At 40.1% G+C, this 14,388-nt stretch overlaps 1 protein-coding gene across 33 annotated transcripts in view; it reads left to right on the forward strand.

Annotated features, from left to right (window-relative positions):
- The window catches only part of ESRRG (estrogen related receptor gamma), a 616,791-nt gene that overhangs the window by 178,715 nt on the left and 423,688 nt on the right, over nt 1-14,388 (forward strand). For 23 of the 33 annotated variants that reach the window (XM_077887012.1, XM_077887030.1, XM_077887013.1 and 20 more), the window contains one exon: nt 4,614-4,705. The exons of 8 other annotated variants lie outside the window; for them this stretch is intronic. The gene's annotated coding sequence lies outside the window, so the exon portion shown is untranslated. Of the gene's footprint in view, nt 1-4,613; nt 4,706-12,157; nt 13,453-14,388 lie in introns of those variants that run through there. 2 more of the 33 variants (XM_077887025.1, XM_077887040.1) reach the window with 2 other exon arrangements.

Genomic DNA, 14,388 nt, shown 5'->3' on the forward strand with positions numbered 1-14,388 from the left:
TGGGATCAAAAGGAGAATGCATTCTAAAAACTTGTGATCATAATGTGAACATTATTTAGAATTTTCATTAATTTCAGCAATGGGCTTTGACAAGTTGTATAATTTAAATGTTAAACTTGAAATCACAGCCAGGTCAGTCATGACCATTGGCAACGTTATGCAGACAGCAACTTCTTATCTGATGAAATCAGCCCTCGAAGGAATTTTAATCCTACAACCCCTTCTTTTGTTAAGATATACCTCATTTTATTGCACTTTGCTTTATTGTACTTTCAGATACTGTGTTTTTTACAGATTGAAGGTTTATGGCAACCCTGCAACCAACAAGTCTATTGGAGCCATTTTTTTCCTCCAACAGCATTTGCTGTATGTCACATTTAGCTAATTCCCACAATATTTCAAACTTTTTTGTTATTATTGTATTTGTTATGCTGATTGATGATCAAGGATTTTTGATATTACTATTGTAATTGTTTTGGGGGCCACAAATTGCATTCATAGAAGACAATGAACTTAATCGATAAAGGTTGTGTGTATTTTGACTGCTCCACCAACTGGCAGTGACCCTTCTCTCTCCCTCCCCTCTGGCCTTCCCGGTCTCTGAGACACAACAATATTGAAATCAGGACAATTAACAAGCCTACAATGGCCTCCGACTGTTGCAGTAAAAGGAAGAGTCTCACATCTCTCACTTTACATCAAAAGCTACAAATGATTAAGCTTAGTGAGAAAAGCCTGTCAGAAGCTGAGACAGGCCAAAAGCTAATCCTCTTGCTCCAAACAGTTAGCCAAATTGTAATGCAAAGGAAAAGTTCCTAAAGGAAATTAAAGGTGCTACTCTCAATGAATGTATGAATGGTAAGAAGGTGAGACGCCTGTTGCTGATAGGGAGAAAGTTTTAGAGATCTGGCTAGAAGATCAAACCAGCCACATAATTCTTTGAAGCCAAAGCCTAATCCAGAGCAAGGCCCTAACTCTTCAATCCTGTGAAGGCTGGGAGAGGTAAGGAGGCTGCAGAAGAAAAGTATGAAACCAGTGGAGGCTGGTTCATGAGGTTCAAGGAAGGAAGCTGCCCTTAGAACATCAAAGGACAAAGTGAAGCAGCAGATGCTGATGTAGAAGCCACAGCAAGTTATTCAGAAGATCTAACTGTGATAATTTGTGAAGGTGACTACACTAAACAGCAGATTTTTAATGTATATAAAACAGCTTTCTATCAGGAGAAGATGCCATCTAGGACTTTCATAGCTAGAGAGGAGAAGCCAATGCCCAGTTTCACAGATTCAAAGGACAGGCTGACTCTCTTGTTAGGAAGTGATGCAGCTGGTGATTTGCAGTTGGAGCCAATGCTCATTTCCTATTCTGAAAATTCTAGAGCTCTTAAGAATTAGGCCTAGTCTACTATGCCTGTGCTCTGTCAGTGGAACAGAAGAGCCTGGATGACCAGCACATCTTTTTACAATATAGTTTCCTGAATAGTTTAAGCCCACTGTTGTGACCTACTGCTCAGGAAAAAAGATCCCCTTCAAAATACGAGTGCTCATTGACAATGCAACTGGTCACCCAAGAGCTCTGATGGAGATGTACAAGGTCAATATTGTTTTCATGCCTGCTAACACAACATCCATTCTGCAGCTCATGGATCAGAAGTAATTATGACTTTCAACTCTTATTATTTAACAAATACATTCTATAGATTGAGTGGCTCAGTCGGTTAAGCGCCTGACTCTTGATTTTGACTTAGGTCATGATCTCAGAGTTGTGAGATTGAGCCCCGTGTTCCACTGAGTGTGGAGCCTGCTTAATATTCTCTCTCTCCCTCTGCTCCTATCCACCTTCCCACCTTCCCCACTCAGGCTCTCAATCTAAGAAGAAAAGAAGAAAAGAAAAGAAAAAAAGAAAGAAAAGAAAAGAAAAGAAAAGAAAAGAAAAAAGAAAAGAAGAAAAAGAAAGAAAGAAAGAAAGAAAGAAAGAAAGAAAGAAAGAAAGAAAGAAAGAAAGAAAGAAAGAAAGAAAAGAAAGGGAGGGAGGGAGGGAGGAAGGAAGGAAGGAAGGAAAAGAAACACATTTTATAAGGCTATAGCTGCCATAAATAATGATTCCTCCTCTGATTGAGGTGGCAAAATAAATTGAAACCTTCTGGAAAGGATTCACCATTCTGGATGCCATTAAGCACAGTTGTAATTCGTGCGAAAAGGTCAAAATGTCAACATTAACAAGTGTTTGGAGGAAGTTGATTCCAACTCTCCTTGATGACTTTGAGGAATTGAAGACTTCAGGGGGAAGAAGTGCCTACAGGTGTAGTAGAAGTAGCACGAGAACTAGAATTAGAAGTGGAGCCTGCAGATGGGACTGAATCATGCAACCTCCTGATAAAACTTTAATGGATGACGAGTTGTTTCTTGTGTCCAAGCAAAGAAGATGGTTTCTTGAGATGGAATCTACTCCTGGTGAAGATGCTGAAGATACTGTTAATACTGTTGCAGTGACAACAAAGGAGTTTGAATATTACATAAGCTTAGTTGATAAAGCGGTGGCAGGCTGTGGGAGGATTGACTCCAATCTTGAAAGAAGTTCTACGGTGGGTGAAACGCTATCAAACAGCGTCACATGCCACGGAGAGATCATTCGCGAAAGGAAGCATCAATTGATTCAGTAAATTTCATTGGCCTATTTTAAGTACTCGTCTCATCCTCCCCAGCCTTCAGCAACCAGCACCCTGACCAGTCAGCAGCCATCAACACTGAGGCAAGACCCTCCACCACAAGGAAATCATGACCTGCTAAAAGCTCAGATGATGGTTAGCGTTTTTGCAATAGGATATGTACATTGTTTTTTAGACATAATGCTATTGCACACTTACTAGATGACATATCATGTAAACATAATTTTTATATGCATGGGGAAACCGGAAAATCCTTTGACTCCCTTCCTTGCAATTGTTGCTTTATTGCTGTTCTGGAACCCACCTGCAGTATCTCCAAGGGATACCTGTACCTCTTGAGTTGTAAGCTTTCTTTTTAAAAAAAACTAACAACCAAAACTAGTTCTCCTCAGGCTTCTTACCCTGTAGTGTCAGTTGGGTGGGTTCTCTCCTAATGTTTCCTTAGACTTAAAGAAATTACAGCTTTTTAACAGGCCTCCTGTGTTCACAGTCCCAGGAAAAAATAGGGTTGAATTCCCACATTCGAGTCATCTTGCCTTCTTCCTCTCTCATTGAATGTGCTGGAAAGATCCTCCTGTTTTTATTTGCAAAACATTTTTCTTTCCTGATTCTGGACTCTGTCAAATTCCAGGCCCCACTGGAAACCTTGGTGTCTGGGCTTCGTAGATCATCAGCTCTTCGGTGTCTGCAAGAACTTATTTACAAATTATCCCTTTTGTCTTCCGATAATCAAGTCGTTCCTCTTCAGCATTAAAGCAAATGACCAAAGTCTGATTCCAGTTGCTCTTTGTAGTCTGACGGTGTTAGGGAGAAGTTGAAATTGAAACCTCAACTTGCTTAATTGTCCAACATTTTACTTTTAACTTCGTGCTTTAAAGGAAAGGGCAAAAGCTGTGAGTGTGAAGTGTGTCTTCAGTGATGATTTAGACCCTTCTAATCATGATTCAGGCGTGTCTTTGGAGTGTTCCCTCTCCAGAGTCTACAGCTTCCTCATTCGTGCCTCAAGGGGTGTGAAAGAATGTGGCCCAGGTGCCACCTGATGCATGAGTTTCCACATCTTTTACTTAATAAACAGCACTGGAGTGTGTACCAAAGACATTGTTAGAGGCCTTCGGGTTGTCCATTGCTCACAACTTTCTCTTCTACTCCTTCTCCCTTCCCTGGATGTCCAGCGGGTCTCCTGGGTTGCTCTGAAGAGTTTTCTTCTAGAGAGGGGTAAAGATGGGAGAGGGCTTTCAGTTATATCACATGGAATTGCCATGTTTATATGTCAAGATCAGTAGACTATCGATAGTTTTGTGAGGTTCCACCTAACGGTTTCTCCTGATAAATGTTCTACCTCAAACAAGTACATTTTGAAGTGCGCGTTGGCCTACAACCCACTGTGGAGTTACTTAAAACAGAAGCTTCAAGTTTTTCCAATCAGGAAACTCATGCTTCCTCCTTACCTGTTTTATTTTTTTTTCTGAGAATCACAGAAATAACAGACAAAACCCTCATATTTGGAGAAACTCGTGTATTTTGAGTCTGTTGCGAAATAAGTAGAAAATCCGTTGGTCCCTGTGATAGAATTTTTTTCTGAAAGTTCTAAATGGGAGTTATCATGGAAACTGCTTTGAGACCTTAACTAGAGCGTGCACTATAAATAAGAGAGGAGCAGAAGATTAATAAATCTGATAAAGCTGAGAAAGAAAACTTAAAATAAGAAATGAGGACTGTTCTTTAGTTGGGGCATTAATACGGCCCTGAGTGTGTGTGTGTGTGTGTATATATATATATGAAAATCAAAGACTTGCTAAAGGCAGGGAGTGTGAAGCCGTAGCTACTAATGTGTGCTTAACTCTATTGCCTGGGAGATTTTATTAAATGCAGCGGCCAAGGAAATTGACCTCACTTTTTTTTTCCTTTTTTTGGGTTGGATCCTTGCTCACGTCACATAAATGAATAGAGCTGACAATTTACTGGCTCATCAATGAAACAATATTAAATTATGAAGATGTAAGGAAAAAATCCTTCGCTAACATTGTTGCAGTTTGAAAGGTAAGCTGCCCCCTACAAGAGTAGGAGATATTAATGTTCGTTTCCAAACCTATATAACTTAAGGCCAGGTGATACACATTATAGGATGAAGTGGCTTCTTGATGACTTTGATTTACTGTGGTCCTGGCATGTATCTCATTAACAACATTCATGAAGAGGCTCCCACGTTTCTCTCATTCTGTCTTTTAAAATGCAAAAAAAACCATCGTTTTTCATGCTTCTAAAGTGTTTTATTTTATGGAATATTCTGACAAATTTGACTTTACTGAGTATGTGTTGCAGAGACCCTGGGGTTTCCTTTTGAAAAGAGCCTGTTTTTATTGATTCACTATATTGGCCATTAAGCCATGGCTGTCAGGGTTAGACTGTTTCTGAATTCTTGTCTTTGGGGCTGCACAAGAAGCAAAATGCTGTTTTTCTTTATATCTTGTCCTGTGCTTGAGATAGGAAGCCTTCTCTTCTTAATTCTGTCTTCTGTGAACTTACTAGAAGTACTTGGCATGCCATCTATTACCAATTGAATACCTAGCACTTTCAAGTGTGCCTAGATGTTGTCTTTTTCACTTTATTTTTGAAGGAAAATCGTCCTACTGTTCTTGGTTACCATCAGTTATTCAGTTGGTCAACCAGACCCAGGTCCGTCTCATGCATTTGTGAGCCCGGTTATAATGACAATCCGATAGGATCAGAATATGGAGGTTCTTTTTGGTGGAACCGTCCCTGCTTCCATCTGACTCACAGATTTGTTCACAACTCACGAAAGGTGACCCCCCCCACACACACCCCATGGCAGCTCTTCCAAGGTCATACTGGTGATTTACCTGTTACCCCCCAGTCCCAGCTGCAGAGGCTGGTGCAGAGTAGGTGTGCAGGAAATCTGTGCACGCTCCCTGACGGTGATGCCTCCCCACCCCACCCCCCAAATCAGTACTGAACCCTCTGCAGTAAGTCAGATTTTCTGAGCAGCATTCAGCAGATTTTTGCTTCAATGTGGAAAATGGCACTTTAGAAGTCGAATTACCTTTTTCATGGCACCCAAGTTGCTTAATTTGCAAATTGAGAATAATTTAGGCAATGGGAGAATATGTTTCCATGTGTGAAGTGGATTGAAATGAGTTTTGTGTTCTCTGCTCCTTCAGCTCAAACTATCAAAAAATGGAGATCTGGCCAAAAATCATTCAGTTATATGATTCCGGGATATCATCTGTTGTTTTGCGTGGCATCAGTTTAGCTTTAATTATTGGTGATACTTAAAATCTGTGCTTCTGATAAACTGCGAGTGTGCCCTGCTTTAAGGAACCGGAATGGGCTTCAGATTTATGCTTATGGTGCCTTTGCATGAAGGGACAGTTATTTGTGCTCTAAAAATACCTTGGCTTTATAAAATAATTTATCACAAGATTCCTTTAAATAACCAGCTCTCTCAGAGCATTCAAAATATGATTTGATTTGAAAAATCAATGTCCACTCAACTTTTCAAGAACACATCTGCTTTGTAATGTGAGGCAGGTGAAGGGAGAAAAACCAGGCAAGACGGAATGAGGATCTTAGGTGAGCTGAATAGGAATTAATTTTAATTTAGAAAAGAATTTACTTTTCTAGAGTTTCCCGGGGAAAACACCTTCACCTTTATCACCTCCAAAGTACATAAAAGGAAAAAAAAAAAAAAGCAGGCCAATTTGAGTTTGGAGAAGATAAATCTATTTCTCTGGTGGGTCGCATTCTGCATTATGCATGTGCGTAAAAGTGAGGTTTGCTTTGATCCTGACTATTAAAAGTTTATTTTTAAACTCAGACTGGGCAGGGATCCAGCGATGCTCTTTCCCCCTGCAGCACATCCTGGTTTCAGGTCCTCAGCCCGGCGGAATGGAACTAAGCAGCAGGAAGTAGTTGAAAAGTGTGGAGACTTGATGAGTGTTGAGGGTTTTTTCCCCCCTTCTTCCCCTCCATTTTTGAAATTCAAATTGAATGCAATTTTCAGCTCATTTGAGCCAGAATATACTGTTGCTGAGCTTCAGTGGCTCTTAAATTCAAACTCACAGGAGAAAACAGATATCATTTGTCACAGAGGGTGGGAGAGAGAGAACACTCCCCGCATTTTATTCATGGGAGGCAGAGCTCTAGTAACTAATTCAAACCTTTCTGACTAATCGACTAATCATTCACCAGCAAACTTATCAACTAATCAATGAAACCTTTAAGACACTCATCTTCGGAAGTTGGGAGCAATTTCCCCCTCCCTTTAAAACAAAGTCATTGTTCAAGTCTATTTTTGTATTGTTGGGATCTTAATACCTTTTTTTGCAAACTGAGACAGACTATCATGGCAATCTTTTTCCTGCCCTTCCTGACAATTTTATTGTTTCCATCTTTAATGTCTTTGTCAATGCTCTTTATTTATGACCGAGGATTAGCAGAAAGCCTACTGCTGGCTGAGTGAGGCCAAAAATTTTGAGTTTTTTTTTCTTCACCAAATGGACTGCCTGAAAAAGAGTCTTCTTTCTTGGGGTAAATGTAAATACCAATTAAAAGAGGAAGACCCACTCGTGCAGTCCTTGAGTTTGCAAGTGTGTTATCTTCAGGGTGGCTTCTTCAGCATGGCTTGAGAATGCCTCTCAGGAAACTTCTGCCACTGGATATGTGCCCGGGAAATGCAAATGATTTGAACAAATGATAATCTGAAATCCCTGCTCTAATTTCAGAAAGGATGTGATGTTGCAATTCTGGTCCTGAAATATAGGTTTTATGCCTTACCGCTGGTGCTTATCTTTGACTGTTTTAATGTAATCCAAAATTTCCATGGGAACATGAAGTCCATTAGCCTTCTCTCCTCCTCTTCCTCCTCCTCCACCTCTTCCTCCACCTCTTCCTCCACCTCTTCCTCCACCTCTTCCTCCTCCTCCTTCCTCCTCCCTCCTCTTCCTCCTCCTCCTCCTCCTCCTCCTCCTCCTCCTCCTCCTCCTCCTCCTCCTCCTTCTTCTTCTTCTTCTTCTTCTTCTTCTTCTTCTTCTTCTTCTTCTTCTTCTTCTTCTTCTTCTTCTTTCTGTCAAGGTCTGTGAGAGACAATTATGATGTTATTTCAAAGTGAGTAAGAGAAAAACAATGCTCCCTAAATATTATCTCTAATGAAATTAGCTCCTACCCATCACATTTGGAGTTTAAAAATGCTCTGCAATGAGTATATGATCAAGCCATATATATTTGTGCTTATGTGTGTATGTGTCTACGTGTCTCCAAGGTGTCCAAGAATGTGACAGCAGGAATTTCTAAATAGTCATTTTCACATTAATAAAGGCGTCAATGACTTTATCCTCTATGTGGTAATGTGCTTGTGCATTCGGCCCCTGGTAGCAGACATTTATTTCATTGCTTTTATAAAAAGGAATACCCTAACTTGTTAACCTGTTTTCTCGCTATTATACCTTAAGACCATATTGTTGTTTCTTTGACTTCAGTATAAGAAGCCAAAAACCTACCTTGACAACCTACCTTTTAGTTAATTACTAAGGTAATTAATAGAATTTTAACTTTTCTTCTAAAATATCAGATTGCTTCAATATGCAAGTAATTACCGACTGCTTCCTATATGATAGACATTTGTTGTACTAAGATTTGTAACATATAGAATAGTGACTTTCTAAATCCAAGTGAGGTAGACATAGGAGATGAAGTATCAGCATCAGCTAGGCAGAGAAGGTAAAGCTTGAGAAGCCCCCAGGTTCTCAAATGATTCTCAAAGATGTAGTCCTTCTCCTTGTCCCCAGGTGGTAGCCACTGGTCTGAAACAAATATGATCTAACTTGGAGGTGGGAAAAGGATGATACACAAAAATCAGTGAAAAGGATAAGAAATATGCATTTTTAGGTGCTAAATGTATCCTGTTCCTCAAACAATGCTTGCATCACTGGGTAGGGGAAGGCAAGTGGGATGCTGTCATCCTGCATTGTAAAGTGGGTAGGGACGGGGGTCAGTGGAGGGAAGGGGGGAGACCCAGTTCAGGAGGGAGGAGAAGGCTGGAGTAGAAGGGAGAACATTTGAAGCAGGGGCTCAGAGGTGTACTGGAGCTTAACTCACACCCTGAGGGCCAATTGTTAAATTTCTAGAAATTTCATGAGCCAGCTTTTATGACATATTATTAAAAATTAAATTACATAAATTTATGACAATTAAATTATATAATCTTATATGATTATTAATATGTATAATATATAATTATATATTAATTATATATGTATAATTATAATTAATTATATATATTATAATTATATAATATATAATTATAATATATAATTATCATATATAATTATTCTTATATAATAAATCAACTATACTAAAAACAAATGTAACAAATACTGAAAATCATCACTTCCTAATTATTTCCCCTTATGCATTGCCATCACCTCTGCTCTTGAGATGTGCGCATCGTATCTGCATGGTAAAAATATGTGCTGCTGTGACATGTTGCCCATCTCTTCCCAACTGCACATTCCCTGATGCCGTGTTGGTAGCATGGGTGGATGGGTTAAGCATCTGCCTTTGGCTCAGGTCATGATCTTGGGGTCTGGGATCCAGCCCCATGTCAGGTTCTCTGTTCGGCAGAGTCTACTTCTCCCTCTCCCTCTCTCTCTGTGTTCTCCCTCTCCCCTGCCACCCCCCTCTGACTCTCAAAGAAAATAAATTAAAAACAAATAAAATGGGGAGACTGGGTACAGAGAAGTGAAGAGTCTGGCCAAGGAAAGGAGTGTGATTCAAATGCAGGCAGTTGCACCTAGAAGTTCACTCTGTTTGCTGCTGTCCAGTGCAAAAATGACAAACCACAGTGACCCGCCACCTGGAGCATTTCTGAGAAACTGAACTAATAGTATCATTTAGGAGTGAGAAGGGCACTCCTTCAGTTGTAGATAATTAACATTTTGGATGTGGGGAATCTAAGTGACGAGGCCCTCCTAGCAAATCAGCTTAGAGAAGGAGCACAAGCCCAAAATAGAGAAAACCCCTGCACGTAGATGTGAGAAAATATTCATCATCACAGGGATTAAGCATAGAAAGAAAAGCTTTAGGGAAAAAGTAAGTGTTAGGAAGAAGAACAACGAAAAGAAACCGTGATGGAGAGAATGAACGATTGGAAAGGGAAGAGAAATATGGGAGGACATAACGTACAGTGTCATGAAGATAAGGTAGGAAGTTTGTGGAAAGCATTGATAATTAACAACACCAAGGGCTTCGGTGAAATTTTAAAATGGTAACCATATAACTTCTCATCCCAGTTGATCACTTGCAGAGTGAAGGGGGTGCTATCAATAATTGGGCCAGGGAACAAACATAACACGTGAACAGTGATGTATGGTCGCACTAGATTTGCAAATGGATGAAACTGGTAGATTTCTAAGAATTCATGATCATCTGGAAACGATTTCCCTTTAACCAACATTTGCTGAGCATCTCCTGTGAGGAATGCTAAGTGCTGAAGATAAAGGTACATATGGCAGAGTTTAAAAAAAAATATTCTGTTGGGGGAAAACAGAAAATTAGTGGATGAAGCATAACTTTCCTTTGCCACACATACCCAGAAGTAGGCACCATTCACAGTGTATTAAGAGCTTTTTCTACATATTCCTATGGTTATAGAGATATCTATCTAACTAGTTTTGTTTACAGCTAAACAATGAAACGTGCCACATATCAAGCTGCAATTTACTGGTTAAACATATACACATCTTTTCAGGTAAGTAAATATTTAGTATCCTCTTAAATGGACATATTATATTTACCTATTCCCTTACTGATGGACATTTAACCCTTTTTTTCTTGTGTTCTTATTTCTGTGTTCTTATTTATGTAGGAGAGATATCTGGAGTGGGATTGCTGAGCCAAAGTAATTTTACAATAAACCTTCAGTGGATTGTTTAAAAATTATGTAAAATAGCGCTTTTACCAACCTTGTATGAACACTCATTTCCTAGTTAGCCATGGTTGTATCAGCCTCACATTATTATTGGGAAGTGTCTATTACGGTTATTATAATTTGCATTTTAAAAAGTATTAAGGAAGGGGATCCCTGGGTGGCTCAGTGGTTTAGCGCCTGCCTTTGGCCCAGGGTGCGATCCTGGAGTCCTGGGATCGAGTCCCACATCGGGCTCCCGGCATGGAGCCTGCTTCTCCCTCCTCCTGTGTCTCTGCCTCTCTCTCTCTCTCTCTCTCTCTCTCTATGTCTATCATGAATAAATAAATAAATAAATAAATAAATAAATAAATAATTTAAAAAATATTAAGGAAGCTGAGCATCTTAATTTTTCTTGGTCATTTGTATCTTTTTTAAGTGAATTTGCCTTTTCTTATTCTCTTGCCAGTTTTTTCTGTTGAAGTACCCATCATTTTCCTTACCCTTTTTTTTTTTTTTATTTTCCTTACTTGTTGAAACTTCTTGCACACTAAGAACATTAACCCCCTTTCTCCTCATTGTTGCAAAAATCTTTCTCATTTTATTTTTTACCTTTTCATTTTGCCTTTGATTATCGTCACAGAGAAGTGTTTGGATATTTTGTTTTATTTTGTTTTATTTTTTGCGGCTTCACATTTTTCTGTCTGGTTTAGATTGATCCTTCTCCCTCAAAAGAAAGAAAAACAATACTAATTTTATTCTAAAACTTTTATATATTTATATATATGTATATATATACATATATATATATATATATATAAAGATTTTGTTTATTTATTCATGAGAGACACAGAGAGGCAGAGACATAGGCAGATGGGAAAAACAGGTTTCCTATGGAGAGCCCAATGCAGGACTTGATCCCAGAACACTGGAGTCATGACCTGAACCAAGGGCAGATGCTCAACCACTGAGCCACCCAGGTGCCTATTCTAAATCTTTTATATATTTTTTCAGCATAATATTTGATTCCCATAGCCCATAGGCTAGTTGTGAAGATAACTGCAGTGAGTATTTCCATTTCATCTGGTTAGAGCTCTGACTACAGGGCACCTGCAGAGCCATGAGAACCCCAAGGAGGGCACTTGGGTCAGTTGGGTGGAGGGGAAAGTGGGGTGCAGCTGGGCTTCCTGGCGAGTTGATATATGAGCTTAACCTTTAAAGCTGAGATAGGTAGGGTTTCCAGCTGAAGGAAATGGGAAGTTAAGGAGACCTGGAAACTTTGGGATGTCAGTATGTTTTAAACGACAGGGAAAGAAGGGCCATGTGGTTTCATGGGGTGGGGTCAAGGGATAGCATTTTTAATATCAAGGGAGAGGTATTTTTTTCTGAATTTTTCAAAATTTCCACAAAGAGTAGGTATTCCTTTGTGGGTAGAAAAAGTTAATTTTACACTGAAGAAAAAAATGAACCTCTGAGCATGGAATTGAAGAAGCTAAATCATAAGGCTTAGTAAGGGTAAGAAACACCTCGACCTGCAAGATTAGGGATGGGACACAGGACAGGGATCAGTGTTGGAGGATTGGAAGGAATGTGCATGTCATCTTTAATATCCATGTGCCTTCCTCCAGTCACTCTGGGGCCAGATGGTGACAGGTGCCTCCTAACTGAACCTGCCCTTCAGCCTTTCAACTTTCAAGCCTTACTGGGGGCCACTCAAGAATAATACCCCATTATCTATAACGAGGTCTTTCTGACTACCTTGGCAGTGAAATCTCTACAGCATTATCTCATCACACACTTCTAGTTTTCACTCACCATCATGTTCTTCTGCTCTTCGCTTTAAAATGCACAACTGGTATGGGACCTCATGTGTTTAAACTTATGTGCATGACGGACCCCTCCACAAATCTTTGTCAGACCGACTCGAATCCACTTATCCTTCAAGACAAGCTTATGCACCATCTCTTTTCTGCAGCCTTCCCTGACTTCTTCAGCTGGAAGAAACCTAGGTGTTGAAATGTTCCCTTTGGTACCACTTACGATTTGTCCTAAGCCAACAAAATGTAATAGTGATATTTTAGAGTGTAGAGAGTGATACATGGTATAGTGACACATATAGTGATGTATAATATATATTCTAGTTACGTATTCATCCTAAAACAGCAAAGTATATAGTGATCATGTTCCTGACTAGGTTGAAATTTCTAGAAGGGCAAGAACCATGTTCTACTTCTTGCTTCTTGGCCATATTCCACTTTAATACAGAGAATTCTCATCTTCCCTAAAAAAAAAAAAAAAAAAAAAAAAGGTTGGAAGGCTAAGCTCATTTGTGGAAACAGACTCACGGACAGCCAAGGCAAGAGAAGGTGAGGGATGAGAGTACTCATAAAATAAGCAGTTAGAATACAGAGTCATTCCCTTAAGAGCTTGAAGAGAGCATAAATCTAAACAAACCCCAGAAGGAAGTGAGCCTGAGAAAGCACTGAGCATGAATAAGTGGATCACCTGGTACTCACGGTGGAGGGCCCAGATGCAGTTAGACAGGATGAATTGGAAATGGGCCACATTCACATGTTCCTTAGCGTTTGGTGGCCAAAGAACAATATGGATGCAGAAGAGACCTGAGAATATCTGAAGCAGAAATAAAGTAAGAAGAAAGATGGCAAGAGAAGAAGAAGGATATTTGTGAAGAGGGAGAGTGAGTCAGAGAAAGGTTCTTCAGAGGGGATGTGAGTCAGAGAGGAAGATTACATAATCGACTTGGCAGGATGTCTGCAAAGTGAGGACAGTGGTGAGGACGTCAATCCTGGATCTAGACAGGAGAGAGATCCAGAGAAGCCATGAGGGGCCTAATAATTGGGATGAGGTAAGAGTGACATGGTGTGGGTGGGGGTGAGGTGTTTTGGGGTGAGGGGAATCAGGCACAGTTTCTGTGAAGAAACCGTGGGAGGATGGAGGCCTAACAGGCGAGACAGTTGTGTTTGGCAAGGGATCACACTTAGCATCTTTGCAGTTGAATGGCATCGTACACTGGGAAGGGACTGGGGAGGTCTGGTTCAATACTCTCATTTGGCATTTAGGGAAAGAGTATGAAGTGTTTAATGTCACCCCTGGGCAGGCCTCATCACATGCTTCTCTGCTCTCCCTCTACCCCAGTCAAGCGAAACTGCTTTACTTCCCCACACCTGGCGTTCTTTCTCATTCATACCTGCACTTCTCAGTCTGGAATGTTCTTTTCTATAAAATCTTTGTTATTTGCCTCACTCCTATTCACATTATGGGTCTCTGCTGAAAAACATTTATTTAAAGCATCCTCTCCTTAGGAAGGACAAATCCCGAGCATTTGTCTCCTATTTCTAAACGTATAGGGGACAGACATATAGTTGCTTCTTGACTGTTGCTTTTCTAGATTGGAAATTCTTTTTTGTTGTTTTAATTTATTTTTTACTTTTAGTGTTTTTTTGAAGAGAGAGTGTGTGAACAAATGAATGAGGAGGGATTGAGGGAGAGAGAGAGAATCTTAAGCAAGCTCCACACCCAGCATGGAGCCCGAGATGAGCTGAGTCTCACAACCCTGAGATCATGACCTGAGCTGAAACCATGAGTTGGATGCTTAACCAACTGAGCCACCAAGGTACCCCCTGGAAATTCTATTTGGCCCCATCTTTGAGCACTATACTGGTCCTAGTGGTTGCCAAGGAAATAACTCTTGTTAGAAGGAAGGAAGGAAGGAAGGAAGGAAGGAAGGAAGGAAGGAAGGAAGGAAGGAAGGAAAGAAAGGATGGAAGGGAGCAAGGGAGGT

Source organism: Canis aureus, chromosome 38 (assembly GCF_053574225.1).
Source record: "Canis aureus isolate CA01 chromosome 38, VMU_Caureus_v.1.0, whole genome shotgun sequence".
NCBI classification, from domain to species: Eukaryota; Metazoa; Chordata; class Mammalia; order Carnivora; family Canidae; genus Canis; species Canis aureus.